Raw genomic sequence first — 12339 nt, 5'->3', positions numbered from 1 at the left:
ATGGAAATATTATAAAACTTAGTTCACACATGTAAGGTGCTTAGAACAGAGTTCGGCAATCAAAAAACGTTAAGTGTTTTCATTGCTTAAACACATCTTTTGCCACATTTCAGACCACAGGTCTGTCTCTTTCTTTTCTCCCATCTGGGTTGAAATTCCACTAGAGATTAGATAATAAAAGATCAAATTGTCCACAGAAAGCTACAGTAAAAATGTAGAAATGTGAAAGTCCTGTAATTATCAATATAGATATTTGTCATTCTGATACCCACAGATAAGCAGTTTAGTAGTTTCTTATTGAGGAGAAGCCTGAATTGGATACTTGGGCCAAAGTGGAGAGACAAAGACTGATTTAGGCTCTCCATTTGTATTGTAAACCAAAACCATGGCTCCTGTCCTTTGGGAAGATTCCAATCTGAGTCTACAAAAGCCAAAAATAAATGCTGTTTAATTGTGGCTTCTGGAGGCCAGCAGGTGCGTCCAGGAATATGGTAATATTCATTCATTCATTCATTCATTATTAATCACCTACTATACGTTGTACACAGGGCTAAGTGCTGAGGGCACTGCAGTGAGCATAACAAAATCTTTTCTCTTGTGGAGCTTACATCCTAAGAGGGGAGGAAAGAGAAGAAAAAAAGAAATAATTAAATGTATATAAATGTGTCAAGTAGTGATAAATGCTGTGAAGAAAAATAGATTTGTATAGGGGCTAGTGAGTATTGGGGGCTATTTTGGAAAGAGTGGTCAAGGAAGGTGTCTCTAAAGAGGTGACGTTTGCGCACAGAAGGAATAAGAAAGGAAGGTATACAAATATCTGAGGGAATAATATTCCAGAAAGAGGAAACAGCAAGTGAAAGGTCCATAATAGGAAACAAGGTCCATGTATTTGAGGAATAGTAAGAAGGCCAGTGTAGCCAGAAGAACGAGTGAGAAGGAGGAGGAGGGGGTAGGAGTCGGGATCAGAGGGATAGTCAAGGCCAGAACATGCAAGGGCAAGATCGTGGATTATATTCTATGTGTGAGGAGTTATTGGATGTTTTTGAACTGAAGAGAATTTTTTTTTTTGCTTGTATTTTAATAGGATAATTCTGGCTGCTCTCTAGAGTAGGGAGTAGAGAGGAAGTAAGAAGATGACTTAGAAGGCTATTGTGGGAGTACAGTCAAAAGATGAAGGAGAGTTTGGACTAGGGTACTAGCAGTGAATGCGTTGGGAAATGGATGAAGGTAGACCCAATCAGATTTGTTGGTAGAGTGGATGTAATGTATAGGGGAACTGGATGAATGATGAATCTATTTTCTGAGACATGGATGGAGGTGGAAGGGCAGTTGGAAGAGGAGTGGCAGGAGATCAGGAGTAGTGTTTGAGACGTTAAATTTCAGATACCTACAACTCATTCACGTGGGGCAAGCAGGTGACTATATGTACAAACCTAGGTCAAGGCTTATGATACAAATTTAAGGATCATCAGTATAGAGACGGTATTTAAAGCCAAATGATTGGATGAGTATATGTAGACTGATCCAAAAAGGAGGACAAGAAGACATTTGTAAATTGAGAGTTTGGGAAAGCAGGGGCCAGCAAAAGAGACTAAAAAGTAGCCTCCTGAAATGAGGAGTATAGTATCCCTATGCTGCTGGGAAGTCAAGTAGGATGAAGAGTGAGAACTAACCTTTAGATTTGGAAACAAAGTCATTAGTGACCTTGACAAGAGTGGTCTCCGTGGAGTGGTGGAGACAAAAGTCTGATTATGATCTTGAAGGACTGGAGATACTATGTTTGTATGCTGATGGGAATGATCTTGCACACTGGGAGAAATAGCTGTTGTGTGTTGGGGTTGTAGAAGGGAATGTTGATTGCAGAAATCATGCCCTTGAGTAAGGGAGAGCAAAGGGGATTAATCTGATGAGAAAGTGAAGGAGTTGCCTTAAATAGGATGAGCCTTGAAACAGGAGGGAAGACAGAGAATATGAGTGTGGATGTGGGTGAAGTGGCTGCAGGAAGGGGATATAGTTCACTTCTAAAGGAGTTATTCTTTTCTGTAATAGTTATTCACTTAATAAAGAAAGTTGATAAGGATCCACAAAACATTTTTTTAAAATTTAGCCTTTAAAATTTGCCTTTGGGGATTTACATTCCCTCCTTTCTCTGATGCTCTGCTAGAGTTAACAGAATTCGTTCCCTACTCCACAGGAGTGTTTTTTAAAAAAGAGGCGGAGGTGCGGGGGAGGAGAAAGAAAGAGAGAAAGAAAAGACACGACATATATGATAATACATAAAAACTCTTTTAAAGGATAATTATCACACTCATAAAATGGTGATTATGTTAGTATATATGAGATCCCAGTTCCCTCGGGGAGGAGGGGCGGGGGGGATGGGGAACAGCCCCCGTATTTAGCACTATTTGAAGTTGCCAAGCAGTTTCCCAAACACTATTTTATTTTACTGAACGGGGTCCCTGGAGGTAGGCAAGGAAAGGGAACGTGTTACCATTTCCATTTCACAGCCGATGCACTGAGAGGTCAAGAGACTTATCCGCTCTCGGACCTGCCACGTCCGCCTACCAGCCGGGGAAAGTGGGGAATCGCTTCGTCAGACAGAATTCAACAGATAACTCGGAGCTGTCCCTAACTTTGCTATTTCACATCCTAGGGGGCCTTTGCGCCACTTTTCAAAGCACAGTAAACAAAATATGGAACTTTGCTCTTTCACATCCTAGGGGGCCTTTGCGCAACTTTTCAAAGCAGAGTAAACAAAATGCGGTGACAGACGTATATTAAATAAGTTATTTATTAGAAACAGGAAAACAGGGCTCGTCCGGGATTTGAACCCGGGACCTCTCGCACCCTAAGCGAGAATCATACCCCTAGACCAACGAGCCACGCCGTAATCGCACTGTAATTCGGCCTCAAGCCTCACTCACGTCACTGGGCGTTTCTCAAAGAAATGTGAGTTTGAGAGGCGTCTACTGGAAGGAATGCGTGTTTGTTAACCCAGCTCGCACAAGCCTCACGCCGTCGAGAGGCATTTATCAGCTGCTATGGTGGATCCAGACCGGGAGAGCAGCAGGGAAATCACTATGCGTCCGTTTTGCTTGAATGTCCTCTCAGGCGCTGCCGAGCAGAGGTGAGATCTGCCGAGCACCGCCGCATTGGCACCGTCTTTCCGGCCTCTGCCGCTTTGAGGCCTCGGAGGGAAAAAATATCCAGCAGGCCCCAGCGAGATTTGAACTCGCGACCCCTGGTTTACAAGACCAGTGCTCTAACCCCTGAGCTATGGAGCCCTCGCCCGAAAAGTCATTTTCTATCTTCCACGTTATACATGTATTCAGTACGCCTAGCATCTGTTAAATGAAATGGAATTTTGACCCAGGCAAAAATACAAGATATTCTACAAAATTGAAATTTTTCCGTGTCCTGTCAACCTCTCGAAAAGGCTCCACTTGGAGCAGAGCCACTACTAGACTGTCTTCTAGTCCCTTATCTTGATACTCTGCTGAGACATCGCTGTCTGCGCCTCTGGTGCCCAGAAAGGATGCATAATACAAGAACTCTAGAAACCTGGGCACACGGGAGACCCACCTGAGAATTAAGAGGCGCATATAGAGGTTATCTGATGGGCAGGGAGGTTATGGTGCACTCCCTTCCCTTAATATAGTGGTAAAATCTGCAGAGAAGGTGAGAAGAGGTTTACCACGCGGTTTTGTCCTTTCTGAACAGAGCCCCAGACCCTTGTTTGTATATTGGAATTAATACCTCTCTCTCAAACAAAGGTCCAGGGTTAGGAGCAAGCAGGAAAAAGAAGTGCTGGGGAGGAAGATTTTAATCCTTCCTTAAAGACATATGGATTTACATATATCTTTGGTTTGAAAATAATACAATTTTTTTTAAAGGATTGTGTTTTCACTTTTTAGAGACCCTGTTTTTGTAAGCTAGTAAACAGGAACTAAAAATTTATTTATTTGTTTGTTTGTTTGTTTATTTAAATAGGTACAAAAAATCTTGTACCTATTTCTTACTGCAAATATAGTCATAGACTAGAACACTGGGGAAAAGGCACTGATTCATGCAAGCCCAAGAAGTGAACCACTTCTGTTTAGTAAGGTTTAGATCCTCTGACCACAGGCCTGCTAGTGTACTCACTATTTTTTAATGTCATTTGTCAAAGATCATGAAGTCTGTAAGAAATCTGAAGGCTCATGATTCATTGTCTCCTTTCATTTTCGTTGCATAAATGTAAAACATGGTGACACTGACCTTACAAATTTATAAGGAAGAAAAATTCCCTATTTAGACAGATAAAATAAGGCCTTTATGGCAGATAGTCTAGGTTCAGGGATGAGTCATGGGGAGGCATCACACTGTTGTCCTAAGGTGAGATGAAAGTGTACAATTGCCCAGGGCCAAGAATGTAATAGATCTTCTGTGGCTTGACAAGAGCTGCTCCTCCCAACACTGCCTTGGTGTTCAACCTTCAGTCTTTCTACACCAGGCAATATCCTCCACTCCCTCAACCCTCAACCCAAGAGAACTACAAGGCTTTGTTTTAGCCGACTGCTCTGCCTGTGAGAATCAAGAATCAGGTTGCTGTACCTATTTGCCTACACAAGGCATTTTACTGGAGGAAACCTCCAAGGTGCTCAGCATGATAATCTCTTTGAACCTGAAGACAGACATCATAATTCTTAAGGAAACAGCAGGAATATCAAATCAACACTCTGAATCATGGGCGATGTCTTATGTTGGTGAGTGTTACACTGAGTACGTAGTGTAGTGGTTAGAGAACACCTGGAGCAGTTTTTCAGCCTTGCAGAGTCACAGTGACCTAGTTTTGTAAACGAGCGTTCATTATTATCAATCATCTTTATTATTGTTGCAATTTTTGAAGAGACAGGCCTTCCGCAAAATTGCTAGAGTCAAAACTCTCTCCCCCGCAGCTCTCTCATCCCCTCGCCCTTGCCGTTTCTCCTCCTCTCTTTACTTGTTATTCTCTGGTTGTAGTCTTGGCTCCTCAGACCTTCTCCTAGAATCTGTTTCCTCATCCTCACCTGTCACAATTCAACAAGCTCACTTCTATTCCACCTATCTCCTACTCCTGAAGGCTGTCCAGGACCTTAGGTCAATCTCCCTCTTTCCCCCAGCCATTGTCCACCGCTCACTTTGGTTGGCCTGTCTGATTCTAGGAGGTTCCAAGGGTCCTTCCCACTAGTTTATTAGACTCAGAGAGCAACATCAAATATGGGCATGTCCCAGTGTGCTCTGGACATCAGAAGCTCGTCTCTGAAACAACTTGACTCTAGTAGAGATCTTAGGAATATTTTTCATTACTTTTTTGTTTGTTTGTATTTCTTCCATTTCCCCTCAACTTTTTTTGTTTTTGCAAAATTTTAATCCTAGAGTGGAAATAAATGAAGCCCAACTAAATGAGAACAAGCAAAGGCTAATCATTCAGAGCTTGCTGTAGCGAGGGAGTCAGCCACCATCACTTGCGTTTTGGCAGAGACTCAAAAGTAGACCCAGGAGTGGAAAAGCGTTATACAGGAAAAAGGGGAAGGCTCAGGTGCCCTGATTGGAGGCTGCTGGCCTAGGGAAGCTGCAGGTGGGTTAACTAGAAGCCAGGTATCCTATGTGATTGGTTAAGGATGCGTATTTGACTTTGTCTGGTTGATCCTAAGTTGGAAGCAGGGACTAGTATCAGGAAGGCTGTCAGTTACTAATCAATTCCTGGCCATTTGGAGCTAACTGTTACAGGGGTTATTGTTTGGCTTCCCGGACTCTTACTAGACATAGTGGTCAGAGTTCCTACAAGTCTGACTTAAAGATGGTAGGCTGGCTTCCTGAGCTGGTAGATAACGGATTGGTTTCCTGAGCTGATTTCTGCAGGCTGTGGGCCAGAGTTCCATTGTTGTATATGGTCTGTCCATTTGTATATTCAATCTGCCACTAGAGGAAAGTTGAAAAAAACAGTACAATAATACCTGTATACCCCTAATTTAGAATCACTAATTATTAACATTTGCCACATTTACTACTTGTGTTGCCATAGTGTGTGTGTGTGTATGCATATTCATTCTTCTAAGTTTATGTTGTATTATTACAAAAGGAGAAGACATTTTCTTTTATTAAAGTGTAAGCTCCCAAGAAACAGGGATAATAACCTTGTTTGTTTCATATCTCATATCTATGATCCTTCATACCTAAATACCTCAACAGGCATCTCCCAAAATAAGAATTGAGAATAGAAGCATAACTTCAGTACCATATCACACCTAACAACATTTATAATAACTCTATGTAATCTAACAGTCCCTATTTTCAAATTTCCCCAATTGGTTCCCTCTAATTTTTTAAAAAAATCTATATTCAAAGTATGTTTCTCACTGTGTTTAGTTTTAATGTTTCTTTAGTCTCTTTAAGTCTAGAAAATTCCCCTTCTCTCAGCCTTTCTTTTTTCATGGCAGTTGTCTTACAGGAGGTCTCACATTCTAGATTTGTCTGATTATTTCCTCATATTAGATTCAATTTAACATTTGATTTTGATTATTTCTTCATGACTGGATTCAGCTTACATATTTTTGTTGGAAACACTACCTCAGAGATTTTTAATACACTGAGGAACCCAATAATTTCCAGGACAGACGTCTAGGCTGTAGGAAAAATTAAATTTTTAATTACCCAAGCAGAAAGAATGAAGTCTAATAGGATTATTTTATCTATTTGCATGAAAATGCATTGTGTACCACTCAAGGAGCTTTTGTTCACGAAAGAGTCCTCCTTTATTTTTTGTTTTTGGAATTTTATTTTATTTATTTTTTTATACAGCAAGTTCTTATTAGTTATCCATTTTATACATATTAGTGTATACATGTCAATCCCAATCGCCCAGTTCATCACACCACCACCCCCTCCCCACCACTTTCCCCTCTTGGTGTCCATACATTTGCTCTCTACATCTGTGAAGAGACCTCCTTGATCTCATTGGGTGAAGACCTTGTAATTTTCAGCTTCATTCACCATAAAGTATCTTAAAAAGTCAAGGATTAATATAGAAAAGTAGGCACAATTACCAGAGTCCAGTCAATCATTCACCTTAGCAACATCCAAGTACATCTGTGGATAGGCAGACTGATTTCTAAGGTACATAGATTATTTATCTAAAATATCAAGGAACATGGCTTTGTAAAACTTCAGCCAAAAAAAAAAAAAGTTGTACTTGCCTCAATTTGTGCTTTCTTAAATTTATTTTCTTCAGTTTCCACAGACCTCTCACCCTTGGGAAACTGAGGCTGCACTCACTCTGGCAATTCTCAGTCACTACTTGTGTTGCCACCTGACCACTCTGTGTGTGTGTGTGTGCATGCATATTCATTCTTCTAGATTTATATTGTATGTATTACAGAAGGAGAAGGAGATATCTTCTTTTATTCAACGGCAAGCTCCCTACAAGCAGGGATATAACCTTGTTTATTTTCTGCACCTCCCCAAACCTGACGAAATGGTGAGTGCAGATTTATCTGGTGGATGTGAAGTGGGTTGTGTGCTACCTTGAAGGGCCAAAAGAAGATCCTATTTCTCAGTTTCAAAATGCCTCTTGGTAGATATTCCCCACTAGCCTAATCCTAAGTGCCTAAATCCATTATAATCACTCTTGTGTGTTCAAGCTGACCAAGATTTGAGCTGTATTGGAGTCAGAAGCTGGGAAAGGTAGTAGAGAAATCAAAGAAGAAAATCAAGTGTACATCAGACTTGATCTTCTTAAACCCAAAGCAGCCAGACTAGTATAATATTTTGCAGGGACTGAGTCAGGGCAGGGGAAGGAGGTTATTGCTACCTGCAGGATGAACAGAAACAAAGAATAAAGTATGTCTCATAAACTTCATCTTTCCATTCTGCTGGCCATGCCCTATTTCAGGGTTGCATTTCTTTTCACCTGAAGCTTGCAGAGGCAGTCAATCTGGTGAGATTGCTCCCTTTTGTCCCACCTCTTCCATAAACTCCAGTAAACATTGTAAGGACAAATAAAAATTTAAAGTAAGAGGCTTAATTTTCCCTGTTGAAAATAAAGGAAGGGATTTCCTTTCCCTTCTCTCCTTTTTCTTTGAACAGTTACTTTAGAAAATTCATAAGTATAAATACATTGCAGTACTTTGCATTACTGTAATAGTCAATGTGATGAACATATGAGACCACAATAAAGCTAAGTATTTAAGTAGGGGCTCAATAAATGCTGAAAAGACTATCTGATACATCCATCAAAAGGAACATATTATTTACCAGTATTTAATTTTTAGTAATATTTTTATAGTGCATGCAGAAAAGAACCAGACCAATACCTGGATGGCTCTCTACTGGAGCTAGGGAGAGAGATTTACAGAGAGACCTCCTATAAGACAACTGCCATGAAAAAAAAGAGGCTGAGAGGAGGGGAATTTTCTAGATTAAAAGAGACTAAAGAAACATTAAAACTAAATGCAATGAGAAACACTGTTTGAATCTAGATTAAAAAAAAATTGGAGGGAGCCAATTGGGGAAATTTGATGACATAGAGTTATTATAAATGTTGTTAGGTGTGATATGGTACTGAAGTTATGTTTCTATTCTTAATTCTTATTTTTAGGAGATGCCTGTTGAGGTATTGCAATGTAGTGCAAGTCTGGTGGAAACTTTCAAATGCCCTAAATTGAGCATAGAACAGTTGAAACATAGAGTACTTGTAAAAATTCTCTAACCTTTGGGGAATTTATTAAGATGCCAATTCATAGGCCTGAGATTCTGCATTTCTAATCAACTACCAGGAGATGCTGATGCTGCTGGTCCTTAGACTACACTTTGAGCATCAAGACTTTGAGGTAAATTTCCTGCTTTTATATAAATTTTCATCACCTGGATTATTGCCAAGGTATGGATGGCAGGAAATCTAAGGTTAAATTCTCCAGTAATATTGCAGAATGCTAGAGCCTAAAATACTAGTATCCCACACTGAAAACGGAAGGAATAGGCATGTGCCAGACAAACACAGCACATTTTATCTGTATCAGGCATCATTCCAAATGTCTTCAGATAATGGACAATTAAGTGTTTGGTAAGGTTGGCACTCCACTAGGAAAGCTGAGACTTCTGGCTTTCAGGTCTCTGTGTAATCCAATGAGTGGTCCACTTCTGTGGGGAATGGATCAAGGATCCTTCCCCCACTGAAGGATCCAGTAAGTTCAAGGCAGGCAGTGAGTGCTCAAGCAACATCAAGGGATTGAATAGGGGAAGCCATGCACACTGGTTAGTAAAGGAAACTCAGCCTGGGATATGAGAGTGTGGTACTTTGTCCTGATAAGAAAGTGCTTTGAAGTCTGTCAGTTTGTGGAGCCCGAACATGCAGTCCCCTGGGATCAAAAGGAGCTCTGCTATAATGACCGGGTTCTTTCTTGTTAGCTGGTTCCTTTTACTGCCTGACCTAGCACTAAAAAAAAAAAAAAAAAAAAAAATCTAGGGCTCAGGTCACTTCCACCTTATGAGAATCTCGTACTTTTTTGAATCCGTATTTTTAAAAAGAAGTCAAAACATTTACAGAAACTGTGGTTTACTGAAATGTGCATGTTTATCAAATTAGCACTAACAGAGACTTAAATATGACTATATAATCTCATTTGATCATCTCAGCAAAAGCCTCAATATGAGGCTTCCAAAGACCAACCCGTAGACCCTGAGTCTCTTGCCTGGTTCAGTACTAGACAAAATAGTTCAATATATATTGATATTTTAAATATCAATACTTGTTCTCTCTCCTCCCATCCACTCCCTACCTCCTTTCAAGGAATAAAGAGCCCCAGGCCTTTTCTGTCTTTCAAATTGATGCTTCCTCATCTTACGCACAAAAGGTGCGTAAGGATTTCTAGGTTCTCTCCAATCTGAGATTAGCATCAGTCTTTCCATTGTTGTGGCGTGTTGCAAAGACTTGCGTGTACTGCTGAAGGCAATAAGCTCATATTCGCTTTTACCTGAGGATTCTCAAAAAGTGTGAAAACACAAAGTGAAGTTTCTCAGAAGTCGTACCCTTCAGCCAAAGGGGCTGGCGATGGCTACTTGAACCCCTCCATCTCCAGTGATGTGGAACATAGAAACCACACCTTGCCCATTCCGCTAGACTAGCTGGCCTTCGCCGCTAACCATCTCCGAGCGTGCGCCTCGCTCCTGACTCCGGTAGCTTCTGGAGAGCAAGAGAACTTAGTTGGAGCCCAAGGGTCGACATCCAGCTCTGCCCCGGGAGCTCAGATTGCCTATCAACTGGGACCAGAGGGAGGGAACGAGAGGACGAAACGGACCGACCAGGTTGGGCATAACCCGGTGTGGGCGGGGGTGAGACGGGGGCGGGGTGGAAGGGACTTGGCTCAGAGGGCAGCCGGGACTGGAGGGGGTGGAGGGTTGATGGGGAGCCCGAGGAGAGCCCGCTTCCGGCCTCGGGCCCTGGGAGCCCCTTCCTAAACCGGCCCCAGCCTTCTCCCACTCGCCACGCCCACTTCCCGGCTTCGGTCCTAAATTCATCCAGTGCTCCCTGAGCCCTCTTTCCAGGCAGCTTTTCTAGTACTTCTTTTCTGTTCGTCGGCCCCCACCCCCTTCCTGGAAGCAAAGACGGGAACTAGCAGGACCTTCGCCCCGTGAAGATCCAGTGAAGACCAATTTTGCCTGTCTCTAAGCACCCCTGACCCCGACCCCTCAAGCCACCACGGGAGGACTTCGGAGAGCCCTTGGGCAAGGGGAGGCAAGAGCAGGGTGTTTTTATGAGTGATCGAGGAGGAGAGTAAGAGTTAGGAAGTTAGGAAACTTTAATTAGACTCCTAAGAGAATTTCTGCATCCGGAGACCCAGACATGGCCAATCAGAAACAGCAAAGAAGAATATATGTAACGTGTAACCCAGGACTTTTAGCGCCTAGTAGAGGTCATTGACAGGTACGAGATCCCAGTTGGGTGCTGAAGATCCCCGGTATCACTTCGGCAACTTTACTTAGCCTTTCCTCTACTCCATTCGAAAGAAACGATATCGAGCCTAGTGGATCCAGGATCCCAGGGAAGCCCGGGACCCACTCCTTTCCAGTATGGGAACGTTCTTGGAGGTAACCTCCCTCTGGCAGTCACCCTGGTCCCTACATAAGGGAAATGGTTCAGAGGCTACATGCTCATGGGTCTACCCCAGAGTGCTACTTTCAAGAAAATTAGACCCAACCTCTCCATTCTGACTGAACCTGCAGGGGATGCGACCAAGGATTTTCTTTTTTATTGGTGACAGGCTTACCAGATCTGTCAACGGAAGGGGGCCTCTTACTGGATCTCCGGCCCCATTCGCACTGCGAGTTTCACAGCCACAGACCAACGACCCAACAGCGAGGAGTTCCTTATTCAGTCTTCTGTAATCACTTGCGGTAAGTCGCCAGTGAGATGGGTTTTTGTTTTTTGTTTTTCCCTTTCGGCGTGGAATTGCCTAGGTTAAAGAAAAGGCGGAAGTCTTCAAAGGATATTCACGCTAATATCATTGACCACTTTCTAGCTCACTGCTCAGGCCTGTGAGAATGCGATGATTTCTACTCTCTCTAAGTTTGCTCAGAACCCTAGGGGTTAATGAAAACAGTGAGGGAGATCCGACTAACCCTGAAGAAATTTCAGAATGTTGAGCCTGCGGCCGGTAGTAAACAGCTCAGGGATGAAAAAACTGCAGCTACATGTGGTAGTGTGGCCGAGCGGTCTAAGGCGCTGGATTTAGGCTCCAGTCTCTTCGGGGGCGTGGGTTCGAATCCCATCACTGCCAACTGTATTTTAGTCTAGCTGTAAATCCGAAGTAATACGGAAATTCCGATTAAATCCCAGGAGATCCTCTTTCCTCCAGCAAGAATTCCCCTGGACCTTCGATCAGTACCGCCCCCCGAGAAATATCTGTTACCGGATACCAAGTCGGGTTACCTCGGATTCCTCCCAACACCCGTGCCGAAACTAGCTGTATGCACTCTACTCGACTTTTCATTGTGTCCAAGTTTTTGTGTTCCCGCAATGGGGAATTCTTTCGGCCCTCCTCTTCTAAAACCCATGCTCACATTGAATCATTCTCATGACCTGGCTTAGGCACCATCCAGTAGGGAAGGCTTCCTAGAAAGTGCCCCGCAGCCTCCATCAGCCCGCCGCCCACACTGGTTTAGGAGCTGCAGCTCTGTGGTCGCGAAGTAACCTGCACAGACCCGATTTTGCTTTTAATCACATTACTTTTGTAATTGAATATGATGAATGAATGAAGGCAGAAAGCCACTTCCTACCAGGCTTCCAGCTGTCACTCAGGCATGGGGGTGGAGTAGGGCAGG

At 42.7% G+C, this 12339-nt stretch overlaps 1 protein-coding gene across 1 annotated transcript in view; it reads right to left on the bottom strand.

Annotated features, from left to right (window-relative positions):
- The window catches only part of RNASE12 (ribonuclease A family member 12 (inactive)), a 21450-nt gene extending 11141 nt beyond the window's left edge, over positions 1-10309 (bottom strand). Inside the window, exon 1 of the mRNA XM_082387871.1 lies at positions 1-10309. This exon is cut by the window's left edge and continues 6533 nt beyond it. The gene's annotated coding sequence lies outside the window, so the exon portion shown is untranslated.
- Positions 10310-12339: the final 2030 nt, after the last annotated feature.

The sequence above is a fragment of the Balaenoptera borealis genome (genome assembly GCF_965194805.1).
Source record: "Balaenoptera borealis genome assembly, chromosome: 3".
Classification (NCBI taxonomy): domain Eukaryota; kingdom Metazoa; phylum Chordata; class Mammalia; order Artiodactyla; family Balaenopteridae; genus Balaenoptera; species Balaenoptera borealis.
Note: the sequence above shows the minus strand (reverse complement) of the source record. Positions and strands in the feature narration are given on the sequence as shown.